This window comes from Gorilla gorilla, chromosome 7 (assembly GCF_029281585.2).
Source record: "Gorilla gorilla gorilla isolate KB3781 chromosome 7, NHGRI_mGorGor1-v2.1_pri, whole genome shotgun sequence".
In the NCBI taxonomy this organism is placed as follows: domain Eukaryota; kingdom Metazoa; phylum Chordata; class Mammalia; order Primates; family Hominidae; genus Gorilla; species Gorilla gorilla.
In genome coordinates, this window is record NC_073231.2 from 108,222,341 (window position 1) to 108,247,127 (window position 24,787).

Here is a 24,787-nt window from a genome sequence, read left to right on the forward strand (position 1 = left end):
AAAAAAATTAACGTAGACAAAAGGTAACAGTTAATGTACTGTTTTTAAAGGCTGGAGCACAGTCCTTTACTATGACATTCTGTTTTTATCTACAAATATTTAAAACTTTAGTTCATATAGGCCGGGCGCGGTGGCTCATGCCTGTAATCCCAGCACTTTGGGAAGCCGAGGCAGGTGGATCACAAGGTCAGGAGTTTGAGACCAGCCTGGCCAATATGGTGAAACCTTGTCTCTACTAAAAATACAAAAATTAGCCTGGTGTGGTGGCAGGCACCTGTAGTCCCAGCTACTCAGGAGGCTGAGGCAGGAGAACTGCTTGAACCCAGGAGGCGAAGTTTGCAGTGAGCCGATATCACGCCACTGCACTCCAGCTGGGTGACAGAGCAAGACTCCGTCTCAAAAAAAAAAAAAAAAAAGACCTGTACTCAGAGACCCACCACTACACAGCTGTACAGCAAGGGAACCACAGTACCTCCTTCAACTCAAACTGCTTCCCCAACAACATTGTCAGGATGTTAAATAAAACAATGTTTGGAAAACACAGTGCTTCATGCGTAGTAACAATGCTAAATATAACACTTAAAATGTGCAAACCTCATGATTTACCTAATCAGCCTCTAAATATTATATAATTCTAGCCCAGAAACTTACATTCCTCAATCTCCAAAGGGAGACCTCCACAAAACAATAATTTACTATAATGTCAGTTTCTATCAGCATTTCACATAATTACATAAATAAAACTTCTGTATCGATTATAAAACTCACAGTCCATTAGGTTTTTAAAATATCTCTAATGTAAAAGATTCTCCAACATTTATATCAAACCATGATTAACAAAAAGTTCCTGGTCAGGGGTGGTGGCTCATGCCTGTAATCCCAGCACTTTGGGAGGCCGAAGCAGATGGATCACTTGAGCCCACGAGTTCGAGATCAGTCTGGGCAACACAGTAAAACCCGAAACCTCACCTCTACTAAAAACACAAAAATTAGCCAGGCGTGGTAGCATGCACCTGTAATCCCAGCTACTCAAGAGGTGAGGCATGAGAATCCCTTGAGCCTGGGAAGCAGAGGTCACACCACGGCACTCCAGCCCAGGCAACAGAGTGAGACTCTGTCAAAAAAAAAAAAAAAAAAAAATAAGGAAGGAAGGAAGGAAGGAAAAGCTCCTCTGTGATACACTGAGCTTTGTAATTTTTTAGCCATTGTTTTTGTCTTGGCTTCAAGAAAATCTAAAAACTGATTCTACTTAATTTGACACTTCACTAACATTTCTACCAACTTTCCCATGCAGAACTTATTCCTTCCCCTCTGTTAGACCTAGGCAGACCCTTAAAAACTGTCTGGTCTCACATCCTTGTCTTATGAGTAACAAGAAGGCTTTCAGATATAAGGCCTCTTTTGATTAGAAACAAAATATGTGATGTATAAAACGTGTGTAAAACACACGCTCTTTTTCACATTCACACAAAAGATCCTGCAAGTTCATCACATATTCAATAAAAACTGCAAAATACCCAAGAAAAATGGCACATATGACTAATAACCCCTTGAAAACTGACCACAAATAATATCAAAATACTCTCTTAGGCACAGCTATGAAATAATAAGCCCTATTTCCAATAAACTTTACATGCAAACAGATGTGTCTTCTTCGTATTAATCATACTGGCAAGCTACACATTTATTTCAACAATAATGCCCCACACCCAAAAGATTTTTGGAGTTTTCCTTTTGGAAGTGGCATTAAGATTTCTTTAGAATGCCACTACATACCCAGTCCCCAGTACAATGCCTGACACACAGTAGGCACGCAAACTATTAAATGAATACACACAATAGTAGTATTTCAGTGCAGACATGTCTCTGAAAATAGAAAACATTCAGTCCTAAAGCTTACTAATTAAACGGATAATGAAGCCGAGCGGTTCTTCTTTTTTTCGTATCAGAAGAGTAACGTGCTGATGACGTCATAACAAGATTTGAGGGTGGCACATCTCACATATGCATATGAACACCCAATCATCACGCTTATAATAGACTACAAAACGATCCTGAGTAGGTTTTACAAAATACTATTTCATAGAAAATACACCCTGAGTCTGAGCAGAGTCATAGTAAAGAACTAATCGCTAGCTCACATTTCAATCTTTAAGTCTCAGAATACATCAAATATTTCACATTTCCTAAACAATGCACCTAATCAATCAACTGACTGTAAGTAATACTAGTGACGTCAAAGAAACACATTTATATTGACTTGCCTTGTGATTCTGATCTAGATGCTTTTAAGGGGGCCTCTGTGATGTTAAACCAACTGTCGAGTTCAATAATTATCTCAGGAAATTGTTCGTTAGTAGTTACACTTCCATAATATGTATTATTCTGTCCAATGCCATAAATGTTAAGTCCTTATAGTTTGTTTTCAAATACATGGCATCAGTCTTTTCTAAAACATTCATAGTACCCAAATCTCTTTCTAAATAATTATGCCTTACTATTATCACTATTCTTAACGATCACAGTGGTTTAAAAGAAATGTATAAATTATTTTATACTTCTTCCATCAAGGGGTAGAGTCTAATTACTCTTCCTCATATATAAGCTAGCCTGATGACTTGCTTCTTGCAAAGGTAATGAGGCAGAAGTGACGCTGCAAAACTTCTAAGGCTAGGTCACAAAAAGGAATTCCAGCCTGGTTTTACTTCTTGGGATGCATGCCTTTGAAACTCTGAGCTACCACATTAAGGACTCTGGCTAATCGAAGTCTCCATGATAAAGAGACTACACAGATAGAGATGCCTAAGGAATCCCAGCTGTTGCAGACCCCAGTTGTTTTGAGTCTTTAAATGAAGATGCCCTCTAGATGACTCCAGCATTTGACTGCAACTACATGAGAAACATAGAGTAAGAACCACCTAGCAAGTACTGTCAATTCCCAGAAGAGATAATAATAATATATGATTGTTGTTTTACCCATTAAGTTTGGGTTGGTTTACTGCCCAGCAATAAAAAATCAGGATGGTGAACAAAGAAAGAACCTCAACATTTTCTTGGGCCCTGGCTCCATTGGTATATGACTAAAGACTCATTTATGCTTCATCTTTACTATCTTCCTTACCATCTCCCTTTTACTGCACTACATTTAAGAAACAAATTTTCTTCCTATTAAGGATTTTTTTTTTTTTTTGAGACAGAGTCTCCTCTGTCGCTCAGGCTGGAGTGCAGTGGCACAATCTCAGCTCACTGCAAGCTCTGCCTCCTGGGTTCACGCCATTCTCCTGCCTCGGCCTCCCAAGTAGCTGGAACTACAGGTGCCCGCCACCACACCTGGCTAATTTTTTGTATTTTTAGTAGAGACGGGGTTTCACCGTGTTAGCCAGGATGGTCTCGATCTCCTGACCTTATGATCTGCCCGCCTCGGCCTCCCAAAGTGTTGGGATTACAGGCGTGAGCCACCACGCCCAGCCAAGAAGGATTATTTTTTAAAAAACAAAAAAACTTTCTATTAATTTACATCTGTGAACTTCCTTCAACATTTATTTCAAATACTTATTTACAAATCTATTTAACCATAGGCTCATCTGAATAGTACATGTTTGCTCAAAATAAAAGCCAATCCTTACGTAGCATCAAGAAGCAACACTTTGGGCCAGGCATGGTGGCTCACGCCTGTAATCCCAGTACTTTGGGAAACTAAGGTGGGCAGATCACTTGAGGTCAGGAATTCAAGACCAACTGGCCAAAATGGTGAAACCCCATCTCTACTAAAAATACAAAAATTAGCCTAGCGTGGTGGCAGGCACCTGTAAGCCCAGCTACTCGGAAGGCCGAGCTGAGATCGTGCCACTGCACTCCAGCCTCGGCAACAGCGAGACTCTGTCTCAAAAAAAAAAAAAAAGCCACACTTTTATTTATACAACTGACAGGCCAACTCTCAACAATCACACCCAGTAATGTATACTGATAGAATGTTATTTCCTCATCCCTGCAGTCAGGACAGTGCATAAGGAAACAAAAGTTGACAAAGCCAAAACCCTCACCAACCATTAATCTCTTGGAAAAATGGTCTCCAAACATCCCTGTAAATTTAACAAGTGCACAAACTGGCCTATTGCTTCCACATCTTTTGAAGCTAAGCCACTGCTAGTCATAGGATGTTAATCTGACAATACCATGTAGTCCAACGCAAAATATCTGCAAAATGAAGTTGCGAATCTTGCAAAAGGTACAAGACTTCATGAGGTCTAGGGAAAGCAATGTTGAGAAATTCAACAAAACGTACATACACGTCAGTGACAAACAAAGAAACAGACACAGACCAATTAAAAGACAATGAATATCGAGGCTGGGTGTGGTGGCTCACCCCTGTAATCCCAACAATTTGGGAGGCCGAGGCGGGAGAATCCCTACAGCCCAAGAGTTTAAGATCAGCCTGGGCACCATAGTGAGACCCCATCTCTACTTCAGAGGCCGAAGTGGGAGAATCACTTCAGCCTGGGAGGTTGATGCTGCAGTGTACAGCGATGGTGCCACTGCACTCCATCCTGGGCAGCAGAGCAAGACCCTGTCTCAAAGAAAAGAAAACTGAAAGTGACAATTGTGCTTTAACATAGAATGTCAACATCAAATGATTACATGTAGCCCTTGGAAAAACCACAAATATGTTTGTAAAAATTACTCCACGATAAAATTCAAATGAAACCAAATGCAGCATGTGAACTTTGACTGAACTCTGGTTTAAAAATTCCCACTATTATACACAGACATTTTGAGGACAGGTGGAGAAAAATGAATATACACTGAGTATTGGATGATATTAGGGATTTTTTGTTAATTTCCTACAAAGTGTGATAATGGTAAAGTGGCTATACAGAAAAAGGAGAAAAAGGTTCATATTTAGAAGATACAAGCACATGCATTTAAAAATGAAGTATTACAATGACTGCAACTTTCAAATAGTTCAAAGTTATTTATATACACACATATTTTGCAAATATAGCAAAATCTTAGTAAGTTAGGCAGGAATATCATCACCCTTACTCAGCCAAGAAGTTACAGAAGATACATCCTCCTCCATCTACAATCCTTAGGATTAAATGTTTTATTATAAAAGGGAGGGGGGAAATATGTCAGAAGCATTCAAACCACAGCAAATCCATCCTGAATTGTAGACGCTGGTTAAAGTATGGCTGAGACCTACTAGGTCGCGTTCCCAGACAGTTAGGCATTCTAAGTCACAGGATGAGATAGAAGGTCAGCATAAGATATAGGTCATAAAGACCTTGCTGATAAAACAGGTAGCAGTAAAGAAGCCAGCTAAAACCCACCAAAATCGAGAGAGCAATGTAAGTGACCTCTGGTAATCCTCACTGCTATACTCCCAACAGTGCCATGACAGTTTACAAATACCATGGCAACGTCAGGAAGTTACCCTATATGGTCTAAAAAGGGGAGGAACCCTCAGTTCCTAGTAATTGCCTACCCCCTTCCCAGAAAAACTCATGAATAATCCCTATTATTAAGATCAAAAAATAACATTCTATCAGTATATGTTACCAGTGTGATTGTTGAGAGTTGGCCTGTCAGGTGTATTATTTACTAGGATATATGCTATTGTTTAGCATATAATCAAGAAATAACCATAAAAATTAGTAATCAGCAGCCTTTGGGGACTGCTCTGCCTATGGAGTAGCCATTCTCTATTCCTTTACCTTTTTAATAAACTTGCTTTGACTTAAAAAAAAAATTTACTGAATCTAGAAGGTATTATCTACCTTCTAAAAGGTTATCCAGATAATTCATTGTTCATTCTTTCAATTCTCCTGCATATTTGAAAATGTTTACAATAGAATACTGGAAAAAAAATAAAAATAAAAATCTCACTAAAGCTACACAAACACACACACACACACCTCCCAGTCAAGAATCTCCATTTAAGGAAAGCCTCCTAAAGAAAATACAGAAAAAAAAAAAAGGTAAAGTTATAATGTGCTCTCTTTCAATGTTATCAGGACTATTAGATACCAAAAAAAAAAAACAAAAAACAAAAACTTCCAACGCTTGATTCATTCTTTATCCTAAAGATCAGAATATAGTGACAAGAACTAGTTTTTATAAAAAGACAGGATTCTGCTTAGTTTTGAAGTTCAAATTAATTTAATATAGATATATGCTAATGACCTCAGGCACTAGGGATGCAAAGGCAACAATGAGCCTGTTATCAAAGAGGTCTCCCCACAGCTCTCCCAGATGACACTCACAAGCACAAACTGAAGGAAAAGCAAGTTTAAAGAGTAGCACTGCACCAAAGATAAGAATGTGTAATAAATCACTTAAAGATACTACAAAGAATAATAGTTCAATGGGCTTTCCCATCATTTTCAACTGATTACAATTTTTAATAAGACATTTCAAATAGATAAAATGTATGAAAATTAAACACTACATATTTCAAAAGTGTTTCATGCAAAATCTTGTCACTAGAATGTGAACTCCACAGGGGCAGACATTTTTGCCTGTTTTCCTGACTGATGTAGTCCAAGTGTCTGGCCCAAAACAAGCCCTCAGTAAATTATTTGTTGACTAACAATGAATGAATGAAACTTTAAGTCAATCTTTTTTAAATGCCTTATGGGAATCTTCATTTATATTTAAGTTATGATGAAAATTCTGGTCAATTTACTAGGGGAAAAAAAGGGCTTAAATTTTACTCCAATTTTTTTACAAGTTGTCTTCTCCCAGAATTAATTCTGAATGTAAAAACGGAAACAACAGGCGGTGGTTCACACTAGTAATCCCAGCACTTTGGGAGGCCAAGATGGGCAGATCACGAGGTCAAGAGTTCGAGACCAGCGTGGCCAACATGGTGAAACCCCATCTCTACTAAAAATACAAAAAATTAGCCACGCATGGTAGCACACGCCAGTAGTCCCAGCTACTCAGGAGGCTGAGGCAGGAGCATCGCTTGAACCTGGGAGGCGGAGGTTGCAATGAGCCGAGATCACGCCACTGCACCCCAGTCAGGGGGACAGAGCAAAGTTTCTTTTAAGAAGTTTCTAGAGCCAGGCATGGTGGCTCATGCCTGTAATCCCAGCACTTTGAGAGGCTGAGGAAGGCGGATCACTTGAGGCCAGGAGTTCGAGACCAGCCTGGCCAGCATGGTGAAACTCCATCTCTACTAAAAATACAAAAATTAGCCGAGCATGGTGGCACACGCCTGGAGTCCCAGCTGCTCTGGAGGCTGAGGCACAAGAATTGCTTGAACCAGGGAGACGGTGGTTGCAGTGAGCCAAGATCCCGCCACTGCACTCCAGCCTGGGCAACAGAGCAAGACTCTGTCTTAAAAAATAACAATAAAAAGTTTCTAGAGGAAAAAATATTTTAGATGAAACTAAATTACTATTCTTTATTCAATGATTTTCACGTTCTTATTTTAGGTGAATAGTTAAATAAGCTAAAACACTTTCCTAGGAATTTATTCTTTTTCTTTTTCTTGACACGGACTCTCGCCCTCGCCCAGGCTGGAGTGCAGTGGCACAGTCGGCTCACTGCAACCTCTGCCTCCCGGGTTCAAGCCATTCTCCTGCCTCAGCTTCCTGAGTAGCTGGGATTACATTCGCGCACCACCACGCCCAGCTAATTTTTGTATTTTTAGTAGAGACAGGGTTTCACCATTTTGGTCAGGCTGGTCTCTTAACTCCTGACCTCATCATCTGTCCGCCTTGGCCTCCCAAAGTGCTGGGGTTACAGGCGCGAGCCACCGCGTCCGGCCAGAATTTATTCTTTTTCTATTATTAAAATAATATATACTCATATACAGAAGTATATAAAATACAAAATCATATCAAGAAATATCAAAAGTAATCAACCATAACCCAGAGGCAAGTATACCGTCATTTTGTTTTAGCACTTATGAAACTTTAGTCTTTACCACAGTTAATCTCATAGACTTTTTCACCTCTTAGATAGAAAAACACATTGTCTTTTATTCAGCTCCGTGATTCTACTGGTCTCTCCAAAAGATCTGCAGTTTTTTTCCCAATAACAGTGAGGCATTTGAACTGAATCATCCATTCAAGCTTGATCATCCTCATTAACAATGGCAAACACCAACAACTTGGCTGGAGAGAGGTGAAGTACATTCTTTGTAGCCACGAAATCAAGCAACTTGCCTACATGGAAAATGGAATTCACACTCCTTAGTGCATTGGTTCCATTACTCTAAGCCTAACCAACTATATTAACCAGTTATGGCCAATTTATGGCCTAGCACATCTTATTTACTTGATCATGATATGACCAAAGTCATTATTGAAGATAATTAACAAGGTATCCTTTTCTACAAGAAAATTATTCAACTGATTTGAAACTCTATGTACTCATCAGTCTAGTCATTCTCGGCTTCTTTTAGTTCCTCAAATACACAGCAGTCTCTCACGGTCTCCACATGTGCTGTTCCTTCTGCCTAGAGAGCTCTTCCAGTTCTTAACACCTTGTCCTACGTCCTACATCCTACAGCTCTCCCACCAGCCTCTCTCAGCCTACCTCCTTTTCATTCACAATCCCTACTCTCATTTTCAACACTTCTTCAGGTAAGCTTTTCCCCTGCCCAAGACTGAACTGGTGCTTCTAGTGAAGAATCCTGAACTTTCCCTTTTCACTGTACTTGTCACACTGTCCTGTAACTGTCTCTTTTTCATGAACCAAACACCACCACCAGACACCCAAGACTAGAACTGACAGGCAGCAGACGCCCCCAAATCTTGCTGAATAAACTTAATGTGCTTAATGATTTCACATATATCTATTTATATATATACACACACACACGTACCTGTTTACATATACAAACACAGTGTATTCATATTTATAATTACATATATACACAAACATACATACACACACACACATAGAAAAACAAGTAACTTCCTCTACCCTTTTCAAAGGAAAAGCAATAAGGCTAAGTTAATGTAGGGTGGAGTCTTTGCCACTTAACTAATCTAAGCACTCCGGCCCTCAGTTTCCTCAGCTATAAAATAAAATCCTAAAATCGTCCTTGGTGTAAAGTTTTGATGAACATCTCAAAACATTCTATTCAGCAGTGTCAAGTCACAAGGTAATATCTATTACAGTCTAATACACAGAACAATGGGTTTCCTGGAAAACAGAAGTTAAAAAGTTTCTCATTGAGCATGTGGCAGTACTAGGACCTAATAAACAGCATTTCCAAAAAACAAGAGCAACACTCTTAATCCATTAGAAATCAAAGGTAAACAAACATTTTCAAACTCAGAAGGTGATATGCCATCATCAATGCGCTTTTGCTTTATCATATACTTGATAAAGCTGCACTCCAGCCTGAGTGACAGAGTGAGACTCCACATCAAAAATAAAATCAAATAAAGGGGGAAGGGGTGGGGGAGCAATACGGAAGACCTGGGGATGTTTTTTAAGAGCTCCTCTTCAGTTAAACTAACCAGACGGCAAGAGCTTAGAAAGCTCTATTTTCTGCCCACTACTCCTAAATACCTATTAGAGTAAGTACAAAAAAAGCAGAAGAGCAGGTCTGAGGCAGGAAATAAGAATCAAACCTTAAAATGGCAGAACTGGCCAACATATATCAAATGTAACTCATAAAACAGTACCTATAGCTCTACAGTCACACAGATTCAAGGCTGAAATGAACTTTCAGACATTAAATACACCTCCTCATCTTACAAATGAGTAAAATGAAACTCACTGCATGAAAATGACTATGTGACTGTTTAGTGGAATGACCAAGCCTCCTAACTCCAACTCTACAGTCTTTCCAGTTCTCAGAGCTGTCTTCCATAGGGCCTGTCTGTGGTAGGTACACAGTATCTTTCGGATACACAGTATCACTCTTCAAATTCTGCAGGTATTGCTTAATAACTAGTGTCAATATCATAAAACAAACTTTCCAAAGATAGATAAAATTTTATTACAAAACTTAACAGATATATCTAAATTCAAATATATACATATATATATATATATTTTTTTTTTTTTTTCTTGAGACAGAGTCTCGCTCTGTCACCAGACTGGACTGCAGTGGCGCGATCTCGGCTCACTGCAACCTCCGACTCCCCGGTTCAAGCGATTCTCCTGCCTCAGCCTCCCAAGTAGCTGGGATTACAGGCACACACCACCATGCCCAGCAAATTTTTTGTATTTTTAGTAGAGACGGAGTTTCACTTTGTTGGCCAGGATGGTTTCGATCTCCTGACCTCGTGATCTGCCCATCTCGGCCTCCCTAAGTGCTGGGATTACAGGCGTGAGCCACCATGCCCGGCCTGGTCTCATTTTTAAGTATCTCTGTGAGAACAGCATTTGAAGAGGCCACATAGTCAATCCCAGCCTGTGCACAATGAGCAAACAGACTCTCTGCAAGGCACAGATATCCTATCTTCCCTCCATCAATGCCTATAAACCAAAATTCACCCAGCTCAAGAAAACTGAAGGAAGATGATAAACCAGTCCCCACATCCTGCAACCTAGTCTTCAAAGTCCTTCCTACACAACCATTAGATCCTTCTTCCCTATCACTTATATTATCAATTAGCACTTAATTCCTTCTTTAAATGTCTGTCTCCTCATCAAACTGAAAGCTCCATGAGGGCAGAGGCCAGCCATCTTTGTATTCCAGTGTATACACAGGTTAGCTGGCAAAGTATTTGTTGTATTGAGTTAAAGAATAAAAATCTAGCCTGGTGCAGTGGCTCACGCCCGTAATCCCAGTACTTTGGGAGGCCGAGGCAGATGGTTCACCTGAGGCCAGGAGTTCGAGACCAGCCTGGCCAATATGCCGAAATCCCGTCTCTACTAAAAATACAAAAAATTAGCCAGGCATGGTGGCGGGCGCCTGTAATCCCAGCTACTCGGGAGGCTGAGGCAGGAGAATTGCTTGAACCCAGTAGGTGGAGGTTGCAGTGAGCCGAGATTGCCACTGCACTCCACCCTGGGCTACAAGAGTGAAACTCTACCACGAACAAACAAAAAAAAATCTTTTTCCCACTTCCCTTGTTCACTTATTTTCCATTCATCAACATAATTAAGTAAAAGAAATCACGGACAATCATAGATTCACAGTTCTTTCTCCGAGTAATTCTGTAATATAAAAACCCTTTTCCAAATATTCCACGTTCATGGATTGGAAGAATCAGTATTGTTAAATGTCTATACTACCCAAAGCAATCTATACATTCAATGCAATCTCTATCAAAATACCAATGACATTCTTCACAGAAATAGAAAATACAATCCTAAAATTTATATGGAACCACAGAAGACCCAAAATAGCCAAAGTTATCCTGAGCAAAATAACAAAATTGGAGGAATCACATTACCTGACTTCAAACTATACTACAGAGCTATAGTAACCAAAAAAGCATGGTACTGGCATAAAAACAGACACACAGACCAATGGAACAGAAACAAGAACCCAAAAACAAATCCATACATTTACAGTGAACTCATTTTCAACAAAGGTGCCAAGAACATATACTGGGGAAAAAACAGTCTCTTCAATAAATGGTGCTCAGAAAATTGGATGTCCATATGCAGAAGAATAAAACTAGACCTCTCTCACCATACTCAGAAATCAAACTGAAATGGATTAAACTTAAATCTAAGAGCTCAAAGTTTGAAATTTCCCCCCAAAAAACTGGCGAAACTCTCCAGGACACTGGACTGGGCAAAGACTTCTTGAGTAATACCCTACAAGCACAAGCAACTAAAGTAAAAATGGACAAGTGGGATCACATCAAGTTAAAAAGCTTCTGCAGGCTGGGCGTGGTGGCTCATGCCTGTAATCCCAGCACTTTGGGAGGCCAAGGAGGCTGGATCACAAGGTCAGGAGTTCAAGACAAGCCTGGCCAACATGGTCAAACCCTGTCTCTACTAAAAATACAAAAATTAGCCGGGCATGGTGGGGGCGCCTGTAATCCCAGGTACTCGGGAGGCTAAGGCAGGAGAATCACTTGAACCCAGGAGGCAGAGGTTGCAGTGAGGCGAGATCGCGCCACTGCACTCCAGCCTGGGCAACAGAGCAAGACTCCATCTCAAAAAATAAAAATAAAAAGCTCTGCAAAGCAAAGCAAACAATCCACCAAGTGAAGAGACAATACACAAAATGGGAGAAAATATTTACCTGATAAGGGATTAACAATGAGAATATCTAAGGAGCTCAAACAACTCTACAAGAAAAAATCTAATAATCTAATTAAAAATGAGCAAAAGGTCTGAATAGACATTTCCCAAAAGACATATAAATGGCAAACAGGTATATGATGAAAAAAAGCTATTCCCTACCACAATCACAAGGGCATGGAAACAGGAGTTAAAAAAAGACCAAATGATCTACCCCAACTCTCTCATTTTACAAATGAGTTGTATCATTTACTCAAGGTCATATCATCATATGGCCAGTTAGTGTCGAATACAAAGAACAAATTCACGATCTTGCTTACTCCAACTTACATTCTATCTACCACCACATCAGACTGTCTAAAAATTTAAATCACTACATAATATATTATCTCATCAAATTTTTTTTTTTTTTTTTTGAGACGGAGTCTCACTCTGTCGCCCAGGCTAGAGTGCAATGGCGCAATCTTGGCTTACTGCAACGGCGCGATCTTGGCTTACTGCAACCTCCACCTCCCAGGTTCAAGTGATTCTCCTGCCTCAGCCTCCTAAGTTGCTGGGATTACAGGTGCTCACCACCACGCCGGGCTAATTTTTGTACTTTTAGTAAAAAGACAGGGTTTCGCCACATTGGCCATGCTGGTCTCGAACTCCTGACCTCAGGTGATCAGCCAGCTTCGGCCTCCCAAAGTGCTGAGATTACAGGCGTGAGCCATTGTGCCCAGCCTATATCTCATCAATTTACAATCACATCTAAAAATGCGAAGTTTTCTTTAAACTATGTCTTCAAATCTATGTTATCTTAAACAATTTTTGGCTGGGTGCAGTGGCTCACACCTGTAATCCGAACACTTTGGGAGGCCAAAGCGGGTGGATCACGAGGTCAGGAGTTCGAGACCAGCCTGGCCAACATGGTGAAACCTAGTCTCTACTAAAATTACAAAAAATTAGCCGGGCGTGGTGGCAGGCGCCGGTAGTCCCAGCTACTCAGGAGGCTGAGGCAGGAGAATTGCTTGAACCCAGGAGGTGGGGGTTGCAGTGAGCTGAGATGGCACCGCTGCACTCCACCCTGGGTGACAGAGCAAGGCTCTGTCTCAAAAAAAAAAAAAAAAAAAAAAATCCAAAAATGCACATGGGGAAAATGTCTCTATCTCTACTATTTTGACATGGATGCCAAAAATATATGGCATAATATGTTACCATTGAAGGAAGTTGGGTGATGGATCCATGGTACCCCTCTGTACCAATTTTGCATCTTCTTTTGAGTCTGTAATTATTTCAAAATAAAAGGTTAGAAAAACAAGCTAGGTGCAGTGGCACTCACTTGTAATCCTAGCTACTTGTTTGTAATCCCAGCTACTCAGGAAGCTGAGGCAAGAGGGTTGCTTGAGCCCAGGAGTTCAAGATCAGCCTAGGCAACACGGCAAGACCCTGTCTCAAAAAAAAAAGAAACGCAGAAAAACAATACATGGCATACCCACCTGATGCCACTCCCTGAGCTCACTAATCTATAACCTCACTCTTCTCCAAGCTTTCTCCCTGAGCCAGAAAAAGTTCCAAACACGTCTCAACCCCAAGTTTCAGGACGGTTTGGTGTGGCAATTGAAACACACCAGCTATCCCTGGCCTAGCACACTTTTTGCACATGAGAAGCACACAAGCATTTACTCAACAAGAAAAACTAATCTAACACTGTTCTCAAACTCTGTGCAAGCAATAGCATGGCAAATATTTACACAGCCCAAACTCTACCTCTGGTAGCAGTCTTTCATAGTGCTACTATCTATGGATGAGCCTCATTTCTCCCAACTAGACTGTGACCTTACAAGCACCGAAATGCATTTTAAAAAGCTATCCTTTCAGTATCTCACAGTTGTGTAAAGGACCTAGAATTTATGTAACTTAATCTAAATTTTTCCAATTTCATGGTTAAAAAAAAAGAAGCAAACAAAAATAAACTACTCTAGCTTAGAGAGAGACACACACAAAATCAAGGAACAGGAAAATACCCTATTCTCAAACAGACAGGTATAAAACCTGTAAGTCTAAGGGGAAAAGGAAGGTTGGAGGCAGTGAAGAACTGGCAAGTTTGGCCCTATTTGCCATCATCAATCAATGTTAAGACAAAGAAAAGAGGGTAAGAGCCTTTTTACTCAGTGGTCTTCAAGCTTTGCTGCTCCTGATGACAGTCCATCCCATGAGAAGCACTGTTTTAAATCAAGAGACCTCCTAACCGGGAAAAGCCACCACAATCCATGATTTTACTACAATTTGACTAGGTTATGTTACTCATACAATAATTTCAATTCAACTGTCCGAAAAACCTTCTACTTTAAAAAAAAAAGCTTAACCATATCATGTCCCCGATCCCCAAAAAATGCTATTACCTCTCAATAATGTCTTAAAATTGACCAAAGGAAGACAAAGACTGAATCTACATGTCAATTGAAGAAGGTTTTACATTCCCAGAGCCCTCTGAAGAGCAGAGAGACCCTAGGGAAAAGCAAAATACCAACTGTCCTCGAGTCCCTGCCACTCTAGAGTTTCACGAAACCAGAAACATTCAGGGATGGTATGGGGTGGCTGCTAATTCCTGTACTGTACTACAGTACTGACTCCTGTCTCTGCAGGCAAGTGTCGTATGTACTCTTCAGTAGCTCTCAGCTCTCAAAAGTAGCAGAAAGATGAACAGATGCCAACAAAATCAGCCCACATGTCATCTCTGACCTGCAAACCATGGCCTGCCAACCTACACTACAGAAGTCACTCATTTCTGTTTCTGCATCCCCTAGGCAGTGACAAAATCATACCAGGAATCGTCTCATGTAGCAGGAATTTGGGTTCATCCTCCTATTGGCGACTATAGGAGGCAAAAAAAAAAAAAAAAAGTACTTCCCCCAAAAAACAACTACAGAAACAAAAGGTCCCACTGCCCATACTCCCCCTACTCAATTATTCTCTAATCTACATGTAATAATCAGAATACCTGATAAGCAGAAAAAACACAATCACTTAAGGAAAACACCTAAGGATTTCCTGGAGATGAAGACAAGTTTAAACATCACTAGAAATATAAGCCTATTAAGAGAATGAATGTTTAGCCAGGCATGGTGGCTCATGCTTATAATCCAAGCACTTTGGGGGCTGAGGCAGGAGAATCACTTGAGTCTCAGAGTTTGAGACCAGCCTGGGCAACATGGTGAAACCCCATCTCTATGAAAAACACAAAAATTAGCCAGGTGTGGTGGCACGCACCTGTAGTCCCAGCTACTAGGGAACCTGAGGTGGGAGAACTACCTGAGCCTGGGAGATTGAGATTACAGTGAGCCAATATTGCATCACTGCACTCCAGCCTGAGTGACAGAGTGAGACCTTGTCTCAAAAAAAAGAGAAAGAGAATGAATGTTTATAAACTACGCTCACCCACAATTTCATAAAAATTGTTTGATTGCTGATGCTTCCTTAAAAGACTTAAAGCAGGGTTTGTAGAGGCAGATGATGTTACAGAGCAATAATTGGACAAGTTCGAATTACTTCTGGACAAGAAACAAAGCCACTACTACAACATAAGAGAACAGATAATCAGCTGAAAAACCTAATACCCCTCTCCCCAAAGCCTTCCATATAAAACTCTGTTTTCATCATTTAGAAATTAAAATAACCCTACCATATTGTCTGTGCTTTCTTAGCTTTCTCCATCAAATTAACTTCCTAATCTCAAATTTAGCTTTTCTTAAGGCTTAAAAAACCATCTTCCTCCACTTCTCACTTCATAACAAGGAGGCTGTCATGGAAAACACCCAAATGAATTTCCACCATGTCCCTAAGTAAGAGTCTTGGAGACACAGGTAAGGCCATCTCTAGAGTTCCAGGTTGTCTGTGACGTAGACCTGGTATCTGAATTCAAGTAAAGACCTGGAATACCTCATCGCCTGAATTCTGAACAGCAGATTCATGCTGGAGCAGAGCCAATTTCTTGAAACGGCAGGTTCTCGACACTTCTATATCACAGAAATGGAGCCTGAACTCATGGGGAAGAAAATAAAAACTTATCTACTGATCCATTCATCACAGTGCTTTGTAGACTAGCCACTATCATCATCTTTGTAACTAGCAATCTAGAATACAACCATTACATTTAATGGAATTCTAAAATATAATCTTTTTACATATACTAGTATGTTTTTTAATTAACACAAAAATTTGCTGTCAAGAAAAATCTAGGTTTTTATTATCAGTGGACTTTTCCTATGAAAAACATTGTGATAAACTGAAGCCAAGAAAAACTTCAGGCCAGCCATGGTGTCTTCTGCTTGTAATCCCAGCATTTTGGGAGGCCAAGGTGGGAAGACAGCTTGAGGCCAGGAGTCTGAGACCAGCCTGGGCAACACAGCAAGACCATGTCTCTAATTTTAAAGAAATAAATAAGGCCAGGCACAGTGGTTCATGCCTGTAATCCCAGCACCTTGGAGAGGCTGAGACGGGATAATTGCTTGAGCCCAGGAGTTCGAGACCAGCCTGGGCAACACAGAGAGACTCCATCTCTACAAAAAATTAAAAATTAGCCAGATGTGGTAATGAAAGCCTGTAGTCTCAGATACTCAGGAGGCTGAGGCAGGAGGATCACTTGAGCCCAGAAGGTCAAGGATGCAGTGAGCCATGTTCACATCACTACACTCCAGCCTGGGCAATAGCGCAAGAGCCTGTCTCAAAAAAAATTAAAATAATAAATAAACAAGAAAAAAATAAAGACTAGAGAATAGCTAGAAAGAGTAAACTACCCAAATTTATATCGGCTAGAAAGCAGATTTAAAAACTGTGGTACAGTCATGAAATAAGTACTACTTTTTTTTGTTTGTTTTGAGACAGAGTCTCACTCTGTTGCCCAGGCTGGAATGCAATGGCACAATCTTGACTCACTGCAACCTCCACCTTCCCAGGTCAAGCAATGAAAATACTACTTTTAATATAAAAGAAGAAACTACTACATGCTGCAACACAGATCTGTTGCAAAAGCACTGTTCTAAGCAAAAGAAAACAGACACATGATTCCATTTCTATGAAATTCAAAAAGGAAAAGCATTACAGTGAGAGAAAGCAGAACAATGGTTGCTAGGTAGCCAGGACCTAGCCTAGGGGGAAGTGACTGAAAATACAAAGGGAAACCAGGTAACTTTTTGGGGTGATGAAAATGTCCTGTACCTGGATTGTGGTGGTGGTTACACAACTGTACACATTTGCCAAAATTCATCAAACTGTACACCTAAAATGGGTTAATTTTACTGAATGTAAAGTATAACTCAATAAAGATGAAAGAGTCAAAGACATTTTATTAAGTGATACTGTCAGAAATTGAACAAATAACAGTACTTTAGCTGTGCAAGTAACATAAATTGTGTATTTACAAGTAAAATAACATTAAATATTAATACCTTCTTTAATATCCTGACAAAATGACAATGTTACAAAGCATGGTTATCTAAGAATTTATCGTATTTCTAATTCGGAAGGGGTTTTGTTACCACTACACTGATTGTCTCAAGAAAGTAATAAGAAATGTGATCTCAGAGAATAATTTCTTATAGCCACGTTCAATTGACTAATACCTCACCTGTCTATTAGTTTATGAAAATGCTGCAAACTTTTCACATGACAATCTTATTTCTCAAAGTGACCCCATGGAAAAATCACTGAATTTCAAGAATCCTGTCTTATCATCCTTATCTAACAATTACAAGTGACTGCTGACAAAAAATGCTGTCATACCGGAGGTTAAGAAGTTATAGCACTGAGGCCTGGCACAGTGGCTCACGCCTGTAATCCCAACACCCTGGGAGGCTGAGGCGGGTGAACACCTGAGGTCGGGAGTTTGAGACCAGCCTGACCAACATGGTCAAACCCCGTCTCCACTAAAAATACAAAATTAGCCAGGCGTGGTGGCTCACACCTATAATCTCAGCTACTTGGGAAGCTGAGGCAGGAGAATCACTTGAACCCGGGAGGCGGAAGTTGCAGTGAGCAGAGATCACGCCACTGCCCTCAAGCCTGGGCAACAAGAGCGAAACTCCATCTCAAAAAAAAAAAAAAAAAACAACAAAGTTACAGCACTGAGCTTTAAGGAACTAAATAATTCCCCAGTGGCCCCTTCTTCTAAGGTTACAATCCAAATTTTAAGGTTATTCTACAAATGCCAAATTTTTTAACATGTTAGAACCCAATCAGCTTTATTAAGTAAAATTATCAAAATTGTCAATCAGAAATAAGCATTTATGAGACAACAGGAAAATCTGGGCAATTTTGTTATTAAGGTTTTTTCAGGTTTTTTTTTTTTAAAGGCTTCATATTTTGAAATATACAGTGAAGATACAGCAATTAAATTACCTGATAGAGAAGAATAAATAGGGAGAGAGTTGAAATCAGATTGGCCATGAGTTGACAACTGTTAAGACTGGGTGATGGGAACATGGTTGTTCATCATACTATTCTCTCTACTCTTGTATATGCTTAAAATTTTCCAAAATAAAAGGCTTAAAAATAATACCGAGGGGAAAACTTAAAAACCAGTTCTAAAAATAAACCAACAATTCATAACCATAGTGAGCCAAGGGAAGAGGCTATTTTCATTTGACCAGAATGCCAAGGAGTCAAAATGACAGAAACATGGATGCTAACTGGAGTCTGTTTTTTTAATTAGAAATATGTATAATATGGGCGAGCGCAGTGGCTCCCGCCTGTAATCCCAACACTTTGGGAGGCCTAGGTGGGCAGATCACGAGGTCAGGAGTTCAAGACCAGAGTGATCAACACGGTGAAACCCCATCTCTACTAAAAATACAAAAATTAGCCAGGTATGGTGGCGTGTGCCTGTACTCCCAGCTACTCAGGAGGCTGAGGCAGGAGAATCACTTGAACCCAGGAGGTGGAGGTTGCAATGAGCCAAGATTGTGCCAAAATGGCGCCACTGCATTCCAGCGTGGGCAAGAGCAAGACTCAAAAAACAAAATAAATATGTACGATAAAATGAGGGAGGGGAGACATTAAGTACATCCTCCTGTAACATAAAATTGCTCCCTTTAGTATAACTTATAAGACCTACGTCCATGTAACTCAGTCTTCAGCAATTAAATTTTCCTTTGGAAATTATTTCCTAAATAACCTAATTGTCTAATTGTTAGGGGGAAAAACCCTGACCTTTCCTAATTTCACCTATTATTCCTAGTTGTATTCCTGTGTATCCTGTAATTTTCTTCACAAGTGTCTGTTTATTCCTAGGCCTATGATTCAGTCACAGATTTCCTGATTTATAAAATTGCTCTGCCTTTGTTTTGATTTTCTATTTTGCTTGGCTATTCTATACCCTGTTGTTAATCTTACTTAAGCAAATTCATTTAAACATTTTAGTTAGGCCAGACTGTACTTTTCCAATACAATAAATCTAGTATTGGTTTTTTATTGTTTGTTTTTGGTTTTGTTTTTGTTTTTGAGATGGAGTCTCGCTCTGTCACCCAAGCTGGAGTGCAGTGGCGCAATCTTGGCTCACTGCAACCTCCACCTCCCAGGTTCAAGCAATTCTCCTGCCTCAGCCTCTTGAGTAGCTGCAACTACAGGCATGTGCCACCACGCCCAGCTAATTTTTGTATTTTTAGTAGAGATGGAGTTTCACCATGTTGGCCAGGCTGGTCTCAAACTTCTGACCTCAGATGATCCGCCCACCTCAGCCTCCCAAAGTGCTGGTATTACAGGCGTGAGCCACCGCACCTGGCATAATGCATTTAGTATTGCTTTTAGGTAACAATCTCAATAATCAACTGGTGAGATTTTTCACTGATTTGGTAATATGATGCTCCATCCCACACAACCTAATGTCTGGGGGTTTTTTTGATTGATTTTTTTGTTTTTTTGTTTTTTGGTGCACCACAATAAAATTTCAAGCAGCTTTCAACTATTATAACCTCTACTCACCACAGCCTTTGTTATGCTTCATATAATCCCTGGCATATTTTCTGGCTCCTACTGAGTGAAGATATGCCTGAGTCTTTAAAACCTCAAAGTTCTTAATAAACATAATGAGCACTCACTGAATGCCAAGACTTGTGCAAAAACACACTTTCTATGCCAACACTATCCAAGAGAACTTTCAGTGATGATGGCACTGCTCTGTATTTGCACTGTCCAATGTGGTAGTGAGTAGCTACGTGGGGCTACAGTGCACTTAAAATGTGACTAGCTACAGATGAAGTGACTTAAATTTTTATTTAATTTTAATCAATCTTAATTAATTTTTTTTTCCTTTTTTTTGAGACAGAGTCTTGCTCTGTCGCCCAGGCTGGAGTGCAGTGGCGCGATCTTGGCTCACTGCAACCTCTGCCTCACGGGCTCAAGCTCTGTCTCACCGGCTCAAGCAATTCTCCTGCCTCAACCTCTTGAGTAGCTGGGATTACAGGCGTCCACCACCACACCCAGCTAATTTTTGTATTTTTAGTAGAGATGGGGTTTCACCATGTTGGCCAGGCTAAGGGGTCTTGAACTCCTGACCTCAAGTGATTCGCCCGCCTCAGCCACCCAAAGTGCTGGGATTACAGGCGTGAGCCACTGGCCGGGCCTTAATCTTAATTTAAACAGTCATGTTTTAAAAATTAAGAATATATATTGCGGCCAGGCACATTGGCTCATGCCTGTAATCCCAGCATTTTTGTAGGCTGAGGCAGATGGATCACCTGAGGTTAGGTTCAAGAGCAGCCTAGCCAACATGACGAAACCCCATCTCTACTAAAAATACAAAAATTAGCCAGACATAGTGGTGTGCGTCTGTAATCCCAGCTACTTGGGAGGCTGAGGAGGGAGAACCGCTTGAACCCAGGAGGTGGATGTTGCATTGAGCCGAGATCGGGCCACTGCCTCCAGCCTAGGAGACAAAGCAAAACTGTGTCTCAAAAAAGAAAAAAAAAAAGAATGTGTATTGCTTGAAATATTCTTCATAAAAGTCATTTTCACTTATTTTTACAACTAAATGCATTGAAGATCATCTAGGATGGGCTTCCTTAACCTTAGCACAACTGACATTTTGGACCCCGTAATTCTTTGTTGTGGGGGCTATCCTATGCATTATAGGATGTTTAGCAGCATCTCTGGCCTCCATCCACTAGAGGCCAGTAGCAATGCCCCAGCTGTGACAATAAAAAAATGTCTCCAGACACTGCCCAATAAGGGGAGGGGGTTGTGTGTGGAGGGTGCAAAATCACACCAAGCTGAGAAGTACTAATCTAGAACTAAGAGTCGATTCTGCTCTCAATGCTAAGGATATTCTAGGGCAACTTTTTTGAGTTCCTGCTTTGCTATCTGGAAACCAGGCAACACGTAAAAAGTTAAAAGTAACCATCTCTTCGTAATGTTTTCCACAGAATCCACATTATAATATTGATCTTTTCCCATCTACTGTCTCAACTGTTCCTCCCTGACCTTGAGGAGAGTGCTACACCTAATTCAGAGATTGATGTGGGGGGTTCTAAGAGGTTAAATGACTAGGCTACCAGCGCAGAGTTTGAAACTCCTGTCTATAGTATCTTACCTTGTGTTATGACACCTGAAAGGGAAACTCTAAGCTTAGAGAAAAATCCTTTTGATATGACAATCTCAATAAAGACTGTTTATGATTGCACAATACGTTGTAATGCCAAAAGGCAAATCTCACAGGAAAATTCCACATACAGACAAGCAATAAGAACTGGTTTGTTTCGTAACCTGCATCTTGAGGAATAATTCAGGACAAGGACAATAAATGCCATAACCACATCACCTTAAGAAGACCTATCCTAACCTAGTACCAAGAAAAGGTTAAGAGGGTCAGCCTCTGAAAAAAAGGCATAAACCCATTAGGAGCCCTGGAAAGAGCAGTTGAGGGGAAAACGGAATCAAAACACTAAGACAGGTGGCCACACTGCCTGAAGGCTGGGATGTCTGAGACAGCAGAACCATTCTGGAATACAAGCCACGTGAAGTGGAATGGAGCCCTGGACTTTAAAGAAAAGTCAGAAGACCCATCAGGTGGACCTCAGCTGTCTCTCAGTAGTTGTATCCCTGCATAAACACTGTAAATCTCTGTGCCTATTTTTTCAGCTCATTAGTGAGGCACTTTCCAGGCTATTAGTGAGGCAGGCCTTTCAGCTCTCCCCCTCAAGCTCGAAGAACCACATTCTTTATATTGCTTTACTGTTTCTCTGAGACAATGTTTTAAGCAGGAACATAGTACTAACTCAAGAAATCCATTGGAAAGGAGATCAAAATGTCCAAAGTATCTGAGCACTGAATGGTTTCAATTCAGCTCAAGGAATATTTGCTTGAGGGCCCAGCATTCTGTGCCAGGCACCTTGTAATCATTCTGGGAAGTCACAGCCAACATCCTCTTCTTTCCACCCCAGCCATCCCCACTTGTATTTGTCAATTTCATCCTGGCATCATTATTATTCATTACTGGCAAGTCTGAAAACACAAATTATGAAAAAAAGATACTTTTTTATGCTTTGTACATTTTAGACACTTGAGACATCAGACTATGATGCTGAACAAAATATTTGACTTTTTAACAGGATGTGGGTAAAGAAAGAAAACGTATTTGGAGAAGAAAACACTACTGTTTTGAGGACCAAGTTTTCTTCAGCTGAGCAATTTATTTGCAGTACCATTCTGCCTGTCTAATCTTACTACTTTTATTCCAAAGTATAAAGTCTATCTATTTACACCCTTTTCATACATAACTATGATTATCATTTTATTTGTGACTCTCATACATTTCTCATAATAAAAAAAGTCAAGCTACAGTAGCAGTCTCTTTTTTATTGCCCAAACTTACTAAAACTTGGTAAAGTTATTATCTTTAGATGAAAATACGCGTATTCTAGTTAATTAAAAGGTTCCAGAAAACCAGTCTCTTTTGGAAACAGATTTTTCTCAAGTGACAGGTTGATCCTATTACTTTACAAGTAGGTATGCAAAAAGGAGCCTTCCTTTTGAAAGGGAAACACAGAACAGCTCCTGCCACAAATCAGCTACTTCAAAACTTAGGATATGTGCCTATCTTAAATGCTGCCTTCACAAATCTCAAAAGGCAAGACATGTTTACCGCTACTAGATACAACCATATAGCTCTTTATAATTTCACCTACGGCACCTTTCTATTTTTCAAATATCTGCCACCTTGATGCACATGTTATGACTCAAGTCTACTTTTTTCCTAATTTCATGAAATTAAAAGTCACAATGATCTAAATATTTTTAATGTTGTATAATGATAGAAGAATCAAACAAAGCTGATTGTTTATACTAGGAATGGAAAAAGAAGAGTTAGCATTTAAAAAGATACATTACTTGTAAATTTCTCAAATAGCTGAAGCAAAAGGAATGCTCAAAAATGAATCAAAGTGCCCAACACAACCGCAAAATAGGTTTTGGCATGCACAGTCAACTGAGTAAGCTAGTCAGGTTTCTTGGTACATAAAGTTAGGACTAATATAGAAAACATGCCCTACCTCTCTTCTCTCCGGTGCGATTTTCTAAGTAACAAGACAAGCACTACCAACATGGTTCTGTTAATGACCGTAGAGCTATCCTCACTACTAGCCTGTTTCTAAATTTTACCAAAAAATTTTATGTTAATGTCTCCAAAAGATCTTCAATGAAGTAAAGTCAGGCTAAGAACCACATAACAAAATGTTAAATAACTAAAAAGTTATTTCAGAATTTAAAGGAACTATGTGACAACTCTGAGTAGTTAGTATTTTCAGTAAGTATTTCAAAAGATTCCCAAACATGTTAAATACAATATGGCTACAGCAAAGATTAGGCAAATCCGAACCAAGTGCAGAAACTAAACCGCCAGCTCTGGATTTAAAAGCTGTCTGCTCCACTTGAGGCGGTTGGATACACTGACACAAGAGGCCAGTATCTCAGCAGCAAGTTAGGCCTCTTCCTCCCTCTGGGAAGAGCATGACAAATAGGGCATCATGCAACTTAAGTCACCCGGTCACTTAGCAAAAATTCTATGTAACTTCTAAACTTGGGACCAGATGGCCTTCTATACGCAAAAGAAATGTAGAGAGCAGTGAAGTACTGGGAGAGAGGAAGACTTAAAATGCTCCACTTTGTGATCCTGTAAACATTTAGCCCATCATTAGATCTGAGTCTTAGATTCTAAGACATGCTTTAATGGAGGCCTCCCTCAAACTCCTGAGTCTGTTTTCCAACAGTGAAGGAACTTTTCCTGCCTTATCTCAGTTCCCTGAGAGCATGCGGCACTGCAATTCAATATCCTAAACTGGCAAGGAACGGTGGCGGAAGAAAAGGAGAAATCCAAACCAAAACAGCCTTCTTATAAAAGACAAAAAAAAAAAAATCATAATTCATCCTCCGCCCATAGCAAACCCAACCCAGAAATTTACACCGTGTTAAGAAAAGCAGCATTGCGAACTGCAAACGTAAGTTTTCCTTTGACACTCTACGCAAGGTTTTCAGCTGTCAAATTACAACTCAGGAAAACACTATCATTAGAATAGAAAAGGAAACAAAAAAGCTCGCACCACAGGGGCTAGTAGCAGGAGCTGCCAGCACCATTTCAGGAGGAGAG

General features: G+C 40.1%; 1 protein-coding gene and 1 pseudogene across 4 annotated transcripts in view; both read right to left on the reverse strand.

The window, feature by feature from the left end:
- Positions 1 to 24,787, reverse strand: part of UBR5 (ubiquitin protein ligase E3 component n-recognin 5) — a 159,240-nt gene that overhangs the window by 133,521 nt on the left and 932 nt on the right. The gene's annotated exons all lie outside the window — the stretch shown is intronic.
- LOC115935719 (uncharacterized) lies at positions 1,944 to 2,053 on the reverse strand (annotated as a pseudogene).